At 35.1% G+C, this 11142-nt stretch overlaps 1 protein-coding gene across 10 annotated transcripts in view; it reads left to right on the forward strand.

The window, feature by feature from the left end:
- The window catches only part of Pcdh15 (protocadherin related 15), an 802311-nt gene that overhangs the window by 586565 nt on the left and 204604 nt on the right, over positions 1-11142 (forward strand). The window lies entirely within an intron of this gene.

Genomic DNA, 11142 nt, shown 5'->3' on the forward strand with positions numbered 1-11142 from the left:
TTCACTTAATAATACAAAAAGTGTCTACATAGTCATGTTTTAGGAAAGTGGTCCATTGAGAAATATGTTTTACAGTATACTGTTTTGAGAAGCGAAATAATTTACTTATTTTCTTCAGTGCTTATCCCCCTAACTATATCCAACTGCAGTTTTTATTTTCTTTCTTTCTTCTTTAAAATTGAATATATTAGGCATAGACTTTCTAATTTCAAACAAAGTTTAGTATTAAATATGAACCTCTATCTCAAGTCTTAGTTAAATAGATTTTATTCTTGTTCCAGGATGTATGAGATTTAAAAGTTTAAAAGTTTAAAGTTTAAAGTTACCTGCAACAACAGAACATGGCTTAAGTTTTAAGACAAGTAATTATAGCCAAATCTTCATATATTAGCATATTTAATTTTTAAGAAGCCCACCAACATGTGTGTGCTGAAAGTAAGGAATTAATTTATGGAGAATTCAAAATCCAGATTAAAATATGTTTCTCTACTAGTTATATTCTCCCTTCCCGTTTCTGTACATGGTAATTTATCCTGACCGATCAAACTCTTACGAAGTTCCTGCTTGCATCAGTCAGTTACAATAAGGATGATAAGATTATCTTTGTTCATTTTAGACACAGTAATAATCTTTTTGAGACACATGCAGATTTATTTTCTTCATATCTAAGGCTAGCATTAATTGACTACTTAATAGAGTGAAGTTTATCATTATTGTTTCATGTTTATACCAGTTTTCATTGAAGTTAATTTTAGGTAATTAAAGCATTTTTCATGAGGTGTAAGATATAAGACGTGTGGTAGTTGTCCTCTTTCCTGAGGCTCATGAGCTGGAACGTTTAGATACAAACCATAATAATATGTACCTGTAAGGAAGAAAGCAAGCAAGAGATAAGTGACGAAGAAGAAGGTTCATGAGGTGGAAATAGCAAGATTTATAGAAAATTCTGGTTTGGACTTGTAATTGTGCTACTTGCTAGCTGTACAAATCGATCAATTTATTTAAGTTTTTTTAACCTTAGTTTCTCTTTAGTAAAATGAAATGATCGTACTAACTTCCTTATAATCTGATATGATCATTAAATGAGGTAACATACTTAAAAGCAGCTCTCACACTAGAAAATACTAAACAAATATAATTTACTATGTTTCTATTCACATATACATAATTTCATCCAGTTGGCATTGGCATTGCTTCAGCGTCTGCCTGTAGCATCCAACTTTATTTACAGAGCACGTACAGAAACAACATAGAAAAAGCTGACACCATTTTCCATATTTTAATTTTAAATTTTAAAGAAGTAATTGTTGCTTCTTTGAGAAAAAATTAAGCAGGTTGTATTACTTTACCCTTTACCCTTTACTCACCTTTACTCTGGCATCTTCTTTACTGTAACCCCTGGCAAGTAAGACATGCTTAGTATGTGCTGGCAAATTCATGACTAACGTGGCACTTCTGATTTTGAGAACAAAGAGCAAAGTAAGAGAGTTTTTCTCTCCCATCGCTTGTATTAAAATTTTCCCTTCAGAATGCACAGGCTAATCTCAAATAATGCTCTTGCGCAGTTAAGAGTTTGTGTGGTGCATTAGGACCTAAATTATTTGCCCACTTAACTGGCTTGGGCATTAAATAATGGTAAGGTAAGTGCATAGCCGCTGTAACAAGCTAGTGACTAAAAGTACTGGAAACAAGTGAAATTTTCATGCTAAAACATCACCAAAATGAACCCTGAAATTACTAGTAGCCTGTTATCCTGTGTGCTTTGCAGCTTGTTTGCAAAGGCCACTTCCTGTATGCAGGTAAATCATATATGCCAAACTGCAGTCCCAGTTATCTCATACTCCCAATGTCCTAGAGCAACTCCAAAACAGCTCCCTCCATAAAACTGCTTGGATGTCATATTGACTTGAGAGACTCATCATCATCTCATTACATTTATCCAAAAGCATACCAGTATCGTGAGAGATTGCAATGCCCTGATTCATAGACATTTTTACAATCTAGGCTTTTTTATCAAATAAAATACCTGAAATTTCTGAGTTGCTATGTAATAATGTGTTAAAATGTGTGTTTCTCTTAATTTCCATAATTAAGCCAAGAAAATGATTTCAGAATGAATTGTAAATTTTTGCAGGTCATTATTCTTTTTATCTCTGGGCTTCAATCTGTCATGAAGCTAGAACACTTCATAATGCTATACCTAATAAAACATTTTTTTAACCTGCACAAAGATCACAAGTACATATTAGTGGCCTAAAGTCAAAGTAAATCTCTGTTATTTGATAGCTGTTCCTCATTACTCTTTATATAAAGTAGAAAGTAATAGCTGTCTTACTGGGTGCTTTTAAAAGCTAAAAGAAAGGATGAAACTTCACCCAACCTAAGTGTTTCATTCTCACTTGGGAATCAAATTCAACAAGAAAATATGAGCCAAGTTTCTGGACAAGAGGTGAAAAAAGAAAACTGTATGAGTCAGAAAAATCAAACCTTCATAATATAGTTGATTTTATCATTTGAAAACAATGACCAACTGGTACTGTAATGATTGTGTATATGCATATCTTAGTAGCTTTTTCTGATTTCTCAGACAAAGTACCTGACACCCAAAGTTAAAGAAAGGTTTATTATTGATCAGTTTGCAGAGGTTTCCGTTCATGGTTGGCTGGCCCCTAGGCAGGGTGGCATGGCAGAGGGGGATTGCAGTAAAGAAACAGTTGGGGGCTGGCAGAAGGCAGTAGGGCAGTACAGCAACAGTGTAGCAAGCAGCAAGCAACAAGTGACAACAGCAGCCCTTTTTCTTTCCCTTATAGTCCATCCAGGGCAGGTAGCACTCACATCTAGATTCACACCCAGAATCCTAGTGTCACAGCATAGATCAATGTCAGCATCACATCCTTAATACCAGTATCACACACTCTAGATTCAGCCACCTTTGCAAAGCCCCATCTATAACCATATGAAGCTTGAGGGAGACATCTAGATGCAAGCCATAGCAATGCATAATTTTTTTATTCTGTTAAATAAGGAGTTTATAATCTAATTGAAAAGGCAACATAAATAAAGGAGTAAAATGCATCACTGATTCCTCTTCAAGGAAGAAAGTGAGGCCTTAGTTTCTGAGAGTAATGAAGAAAGCTATCCATTATCTACCAGCCTCTTCAGGGAAGTACCTCAGCTATAGAGGGCTCCCTTGACCAAGGTCAGACGCTCACTGCTGTTGCCCACATCTTGACTGGCATCTAAAAATGAAGGTCTAGATATTTTGACCAAGTTCAGAAAAAAAATTCTGGCCTGCAATTCTAATTCTATAATTCATTCCACAGTTGGAAAATGCTTGGCCTTGTACCCAAGTTAGAATTCTCCCACAATCCAGTCCTCTTTTCTTTCTCCACACACATTAATTTCAAAAGCACATCCCAAAAAAGTGCTTGAAACTAATCTGTGTCTTACTGTGCACTTCTCAGAAAAACCCATTCTGCCAACAAATATAGCTTTTTCCTTCAAGTTGTGCAAAAGAGAAGGTTTTATAATCAATGATGAAAGACTTTTTTATTTTTATCTGGATACATTCTGAAAATAAATATATAAAAGCTGACAATATTTCTTCAGCTGGTTTTCTCACTATTTAGTTTATGATATTTCTAAAAGATTATTTCATTGAGTTTCTGAAACCCCAAACTGGAAATATTCCCTATGTGTGTCATAATTCACAATGTGGATATATAGTGAACACAGCCTCTTTTTCACTGTCTTATTCCTTCTATCTGAACATTTTTATGAGGAGCTCCTCTGGGCCCACAGTCTTTTCTAATGGTTTTATGATTTCTCAGTATTGTCCTCATCCAAGTCTGCACAGACAGATTTCTGTCAAAAGCAATCAGTCTTTATGAAAGTAGCAGAAGTAACATTTTCTCTGGGCAGACCAAATCAAAGTGGCACACACTTGTCATGTTAGATGGGAGCTCTGCTCTCCATTTGGATTCTACAGACTTTTAAATCTGAAATAAGTCGGTAACTTTCTTCTTTATTATCTGAAAAGATTCTTGGTAGACAGATTGTATAGAGTTTTGGATTTTTTAGTAATATACTGAAAAAAAAAATCCTTGCCAATTCTATCTGTTCTTTTATTCCAGACTCCAGTTTTATAATATCATTTAATTCTGCTTACTGTACTTTTCCTATAGAGCAATGACACTCCATACACATAAGATTTCATAGAATAAATCTCTCACAGATGACTTCTACCTGGCCATTTAGCGTTAAAGGTGTCTACATTTTTACTGTGGACTGGCAGTAAAACTAAACATATACATTTGAAGTTTCCCTGAACAGTTTAATATCCACGCTGGCTATTTCTCTTATGTAACCAGAAAAACTTAAAAAAAAAATTCAATAAGATAATCTGAATCTCTGTTCAATTTTAAGATGTATGTATATACTGTTTTATATTAAGATAAATAGCACAACCATTTGCACCAAAACTGAATCAAACTGGCTGTGTCTTGCGTAACACTTGCTGCAAGTAATCTGACATATTTACTATTGTTTGCACACACTGTAGCACACAGAAATGCATGTTAGAAGGATCACAGACTGGAAGCAGATGATCAGACCAGTATCAGGTTATATAGTTTCTGAATCTAAAGGAAGTTGAAGATGTGGTATATATTAACTCTTTCTTCTACACGTAAGTGTAGTCTAGCTTAGGCACTTTCTCACAGCTCAGGCTCGGAACTGTCTATTTAGGCTCACGATCGCATTCGCTGATTGGCTCCAAGAAAGAAATGGCGCGGCAGAGGAACATAGAGAAGGGAGAGTGTTTAAATCATGGTACCCAAGAAATAGAGATTGAAGAGAAGAACTGGAGAGGGAGATGCGCCCCTCCGGATCACACTCCAGCTCTTCTAACCAGGTCTCATCTCCTAGCAGCAAATCCAGCTATATCTGGGTGTGTCTGTGAATGAATCCGCCGAGTACAGCATAGCACCCCCTTGATCCAGTCATCTTTCAAAGCCTTACCTGTTATCACTTGAGACTCTTGGGTTACACTCTAGATCTAAACCATGACAGAGTCTTAGGCAGTGAACAAGGAAATATAAATTATTTCTCCAATTATGTCTGTTTCTGTCATTTAAATGAGTATGTTTAATAAGAGAGTATAACATTGGATCTTTTTTTTTTTTGCCTCAGTAAATTGTAGGCAGAAGATTAAATATAGAGAATACAGTTCTAAGTTCTTCTAGGTAGTGAATCCCAGATTAAGGTAATTACTTATTTCTTAAAATTACTTAAACCTACTAATTTTTAAGCCTAGCCCAGGCAATAAGTAAGAAGAAAAGAATGCTAAGAGATCACTATCAGTATCCTGCTCTACCCTAATGCTTTTGTCAAGGTAGATAGAGATAAGAGAATGGATGAATTGGAGAAAGCCCTTTTAAGTTTTGTAGTTAATGTTTGGGCAACAATATGAGTTTATATCAAGTAAAAGGAAATATTGTTAATATTTGAGAATTAGGAGATATTTTTCTTCCACTAAATAAGTATCATTCACCAAAATCCAATTGTTTATCTTATCTTAGATAAGAAATTAATGAATGTTAACTTATATTTTGAATATTTCCCAGAAAAATTAAAGTATGATGTTTTAGTAACTTTCTTGTTTCTGGGACCTAGTACCTGATACTCATACCTTAAAGGAGGAGTGGTTTGTTTTGGCTCAAAGTCTGTAGAGGTTTCAGTCCATAGCTGCCACTAAGGCAGGGTGGCATGGCACAGGGGCAGCAGAGAGGAGAGCTGCTAACCGCATGGCAAACAGGAAGCAGAGACAGATCAAGAAAGAAGCCTGGCAGGCAGACTAATCCTTCCCGGTCACAATCCGTGACTCAGACCTCATCTTCCAATAACAAGTCAGCTATAAGCATCCATTATCCAATCACCTTCCAGAAGCTTTGCATTGAGAACACAGGACTTTGGGGAGCATGTTGATAAAAACTATGACTTGTAGGAAATTTCACAGAAATTTCCCCTTGTCTGTTATATTCTATTTTCCAGTTATGAGTTTTTACTCTCACACTGATACAAGCACATCTTTTGTGGGACAACAAAGAGCAAAAAGCACAAGGAAAATAAACAGGGCATAGATTATTGTTAGCCCTTTCATAGGAATGGACTAACATGTTTACATTTAATACCAAATAGTATCAGATAAAATAAATTGAAACTTCGGATTAATATATAGTATCATAAAGATATTTAGTAAGAAAAATATCGTTACTAACATTGTGGAAACTAAACTGATTTTAAAAAGTGAGCTGGTTTAAAGAAGTTAACAATAGTTTATGACAAAATTTAACAGAAAAGAATGCACAAATATATAGAAATGTCTGGGTCAAGTGGGTTAGCACATAAAAGGAAATCCATAGTGATGATACCATTCTCTTACCTTGTTACTGGGCAGGGATGAATATTAACTACAACTTCAGAGATCCTTTGAGTTATTCCGTATGATATGGACAAATGTTTTAGAAAGTGATAACAAAATGATGAGTGCTGAAGGAATCGTGCTAATGTAAAAATGTTATGTCATGTTACGAAGTTATATGAGCCTCTCTTTTGATTAGAACTTGCATTATCCACAAGTGGATATAACTCCCAAAAGGACAAAAGCTGTTTTTTGTGAGACAAAAAAAACAACAAACTTATTCTTCTTATAAATAAAGAGACACATATATCAATAAGCAGATGAGTAATATATCTGTGGTAATAAAATTTCTTGGGAGTTCAGTTACAAAGAAGCAATTCTAAAAATCTTTAAAGCTGTGATTTTAAAAAACTTGAACAATATCAGAATATTGTGTTAAAATTCATCAATTACCACATTCAATTCTATAAGAAGTGTATCTATCTTCTATACCTGTTTTCAAATTTAACCAGAAACATATTTTCTTAAAGGATTTTAGGTGACAAATTGAAGTATATGAAAGCAATAGAAATCCAGACACAGTGGCACATGTCTCTAATCCCAGCATTTAGGGAGGCTCAGTAGAATGACTGCAAATTGAGTTTTGCTTGGCCAAATTAGTGACAAACTTTCTCATAGTAAAAAATAGAAAGGGCTGATAATGTATCTCAGTGGCAGAAAGTTTCCAGGATAGATTCCCAGTGACACTGACACACACACACACACACACACACACACACACACACACAAATGAAGCAAAATGCAATAACAATAGTACATTTAAGAATTTAAGAATAAATAATTGTTGATGTGATTGGTTACTTCATTGTCATAAGAAAGGAAACGTATACTATCATTTTAATTTTTTTCTTATCATCAGAACCTGCTTTTAAGAAAAAAGTGCAAATACTAATGTGATTTCATTGCTGAGATAGGAAAAGTAAATGTTATTGTTTACTTGAAATTATTTTAGAGAAAATTTCTGCAAAAAATACTTTATACCTACCTATGTCAATGCAAAAAATTGCAAGGTATTTTATACAAAAGCCATCTAACCACTAAGACCTGTAATGTAGACTAAAAATTTAGAGAAAACAGTAATAAGTAATTTTTAAAATAATTTCACAGTGTGCATTAGGGATGCTAGTATTACAATTTTAACTTACTCTGAAGTTTCTAAGGAAGAAGACATGAGTTAAAAATAATCAGATTGGCAAATAGTTGGAAAAATGTTTGATACAATCAAGCAGGAACAAGACAACACAGTTAATTTGAAAAAAATCACATAGAATGATGGCTTAGAATATGTTTGCTCACATGAAAGAGATGAGACTGAAGAGGTTGAAAAGATAGAAGTAACATGAGTGGGAAAAGAAAATATAATATCAACCTCTGAATTTCCATTCCCACACAAAATGTAATAATACATAGTAAAGCTATAGTGCCGAGTTATCAAATACAAACAACAAAGGAAAAATTAGATAGTAATCACAGATTTTCATTTCTGCAACCAGACCAGCACTCTTAGGAATATTTGAGAGGGGAAAAAAAAACAGCCTTATTTTAGATTTATGTAAATGCATTTAATGAACATCAAACATTATTTTCTTTGTCTGTGATGTGAACTCTACAATAACCTTTTTTCTGAAACATCAAAGTAATTATTTCAGAATGTCTACCATTATATAACAAAACAATATGTAAAGATTTTTAATACAGTGATGCATGGCTTCATCCTAATGTTTGTTTTATAATTACCTAGAGTTAATTTACATTTTATCATTACCAGAACTTTAGCTGATTTTCTAACACTTTATAATGGCTTGTAAAATTTGACATCTTCAGTTTATTTGCATTAAATGCCATCTAACTCCAGGAAGATATTTTATTTCCTTTGGTTGTTGTCTATCTTTTAAATTCACTTTTATGTTTCCATTCTTGTCTCACTTTACCATTTCTTATACTCTCCCGGCAAACAATTTATAGATTCTTTTCTGTATTGGTGTCTCTCGTTACATAATAGGTGGATGGGAATATCATTTCACAAAAGCTAATATTTAGTTGTACATCATAAGTACAAGAAGAATGAGAAAAGAAAGAAGTTCTAATAAAACAGAAACTGGAGATAGCTTTGGAAGATGTAGGTTGTGCTCTAAAAAATCCTATCAGGGAAGTTGCTTCCCTGTAAAAACAGATGTATTTTCATTGCTGACATAAAATAACCAACATTGATGAGATAAAATAGCACAACCTACAGGAGAACTTCAGTTTACTGTTGGCTTTAATCCATTATCAGGTAGCTGCAAAGGAGGGACATCATATTGGAAACTATTTAATTCATGGCAACCATTAAGCAGAATAGGGCAACAGTACCAGAGCTGAAGAGGAAAGGAACTAGACATAGATTCCAAGGCAGTACCTCATGACCCACCCAGATATCTAGAAGTGTGTTCCACCAATCTCCACGGCAGATTCCAAAGCCGATCAAATTGAATCTTTACCTCCCATATCCCGCCCCTTTTCAACTTACTACCCAAACATATTTTCTTAAACCATACTTAATCTCCAAATAAAGACAATAGCAAATTCAAAGTTCCACCTAACATACTTCGCCTGTCCCACATACAACTGGAAATTGAATAATTCTTCCCTCAAAGTGTCCAAAGTCCAAATCCAAGACTCTTCTGAGAGTCCAAGGAAGTTCTGAGCAGAGAATCTTTTAAAAGAAAAAAAAAAGTTGCCAAACCCAAGATACAGTGACACAGGGTGAACATTTTAAAATGGGAGGAATAAGAGAATAGAAAACAATTGAAACAAAGCAATATTTAAAACCATCGAGGAAGATATTAAGGCCTGTATCTCTACATCTGGAATCCAGAGCCTACAGTGGTAGAATGTGAGTTGCAAAGGTCTTGGACAGCCCCATCCCTATGGCTTTGACAATCACAGCCCTTAGGCCTTTATCTTGGGCTGGTTCCATTCATGACCTACAGCTTTCTTCAGCAGATATTCCATGTTTTTTGTCTTCTGCAACTATCTAGCATTTCCACTGCACCTTGGCTTCATTCCTGCAACTTCATTTTTTTGCCCTGTCAGGGTCTCCTCATGTGGCCTCCCATGCATCCCTATGAAATCTTGGTATAAGCCTCTCTAGCCTTAGAACGCTTCTATTCTACATACTGGTGAAACCAGCATCAAGAGAATGAAAGTAAAATCTGTTGTTAGGGAAAACAGAAGTGAGGTGCCCTTGGCCATGGTTGCAGCTTCATTTTTTGGCCTGGATAACTGCACAGTGAGATTAATACCAGGAACTGGTTCTTCTTAAGTAGTAGTCTGAGGGAGTTTTCATCAAAAGAAATTTTGGCATATTTGTCCCTTTCAGCTTGCAGTGAGTGGGATCTTATTACTTCTTAGGATCCCTCAAAGAATTTTTTTCATATGCCTTGGCAAAAGTACCTAGCTTCTTTTTTAATAAATCTAATCTCTTTAGAAATCATACCTTTCTGTGCCCCAATTTCACACATAATTTCTCCTGGCTCAAAGTTAAGATTTCAGTTTTTTTTCTGCTCTGATTTTTTCTCCCAATTATCACTGTAATGCTGGCTTAAAAGAACAAGAAGTACCCACACCACACCCTGAATATTAGGCTCTCTTTTAAACTTCCCCTGATAGATGAATTAGTACACTGCCTTTAATCTCAGTCCCACAATGTCTACAACATAAGGAAAAAGTAGATAAATTTCTTGCAAAATTTAATACACATTGCCTCTAGTCAAACTGCCAGTGAAGTCTGTGGTCCCGCTGAACCTCTTGAGACTAGTCTTTATAGTCCTCCTTCTTCTCAGGATTTTATCATTCTGAACTCTGACCAGAATCACCTGTCAGGTTTTATTTATACAATTGTAGGGCACTGATAGGCTACATTTCCAAACCTTTCTAAGCTCCTGTTGCAAACTACTCCAAAGGTATATAAAATACTTAGTCAGATACAGTCAGAGCAGTGGCCCTACTCCTGATACAAATTTTCTGTATTAGTCACCTTAGAGCAGAGATAAAACACCCAACACCCACAGCTTGAAGGAGCTGTTTAATGTGCTTATACTTTCAGCTCATAATTGGCTGGCTCCAAAGTAGAGATATCATTGTAGAAGGGCATTGTGAATCAAAGCAACTTACTTTATGCTAACTGGGGAGCAGAGTGGGGGAAGAGGGCCAAACTGGAAAGAAAAATGGATAGGACATAGACCTCCAGAAAACAGCTCTGTGAAATACTCAGACACCTCTAGAAGTGTGTTCCATCAAACCCCAGCCCAGCCCTGATCCCAAAGTCAAACAATTTAAACTTTTACTGTAACCAGCACAGAAGTTGTGAAAGGACAGGTGCACTTCAAGATCATATGATTTTTTTGCTGATGCATTTCACTCTGAGAAGATGTGACATCTTGCATAACATCAGCCTTTTTCATATAATTTACCTTTACCAATGAACTGAAATTATGGATCTCTTCCACTTCTAAACAGAATCAGTTAAGTCTTTTGGCTTGGCTATATAACGTATTTTATCCCATCTCTAATATAAGTGTTGCATCCCATTGAAGGGTGCTCCTTGTTTGTCCTCTCTGAAGTAAATCCATATGGAGTACAGATGCCCAAAATGCATTATATATACAATATATATAATA

Source organism: Fukomys damarensis, unplaced genomic scaffold (assembly GCF_012274545.1).
Source record: "Fukomys damarensis isolate Sample0158 unplaced genomic scaffold, DMR_v1.0_HiC HiC_scaffold_20, whole genome shotgun sequence".
NCBI classification, from domain to species: domain Eukaryota; kingdom Metazoa; phylum Chordata; class Mammalia; order Rodentia; family Bathyergidae; genus Fukomys; species Fukomys damarensis.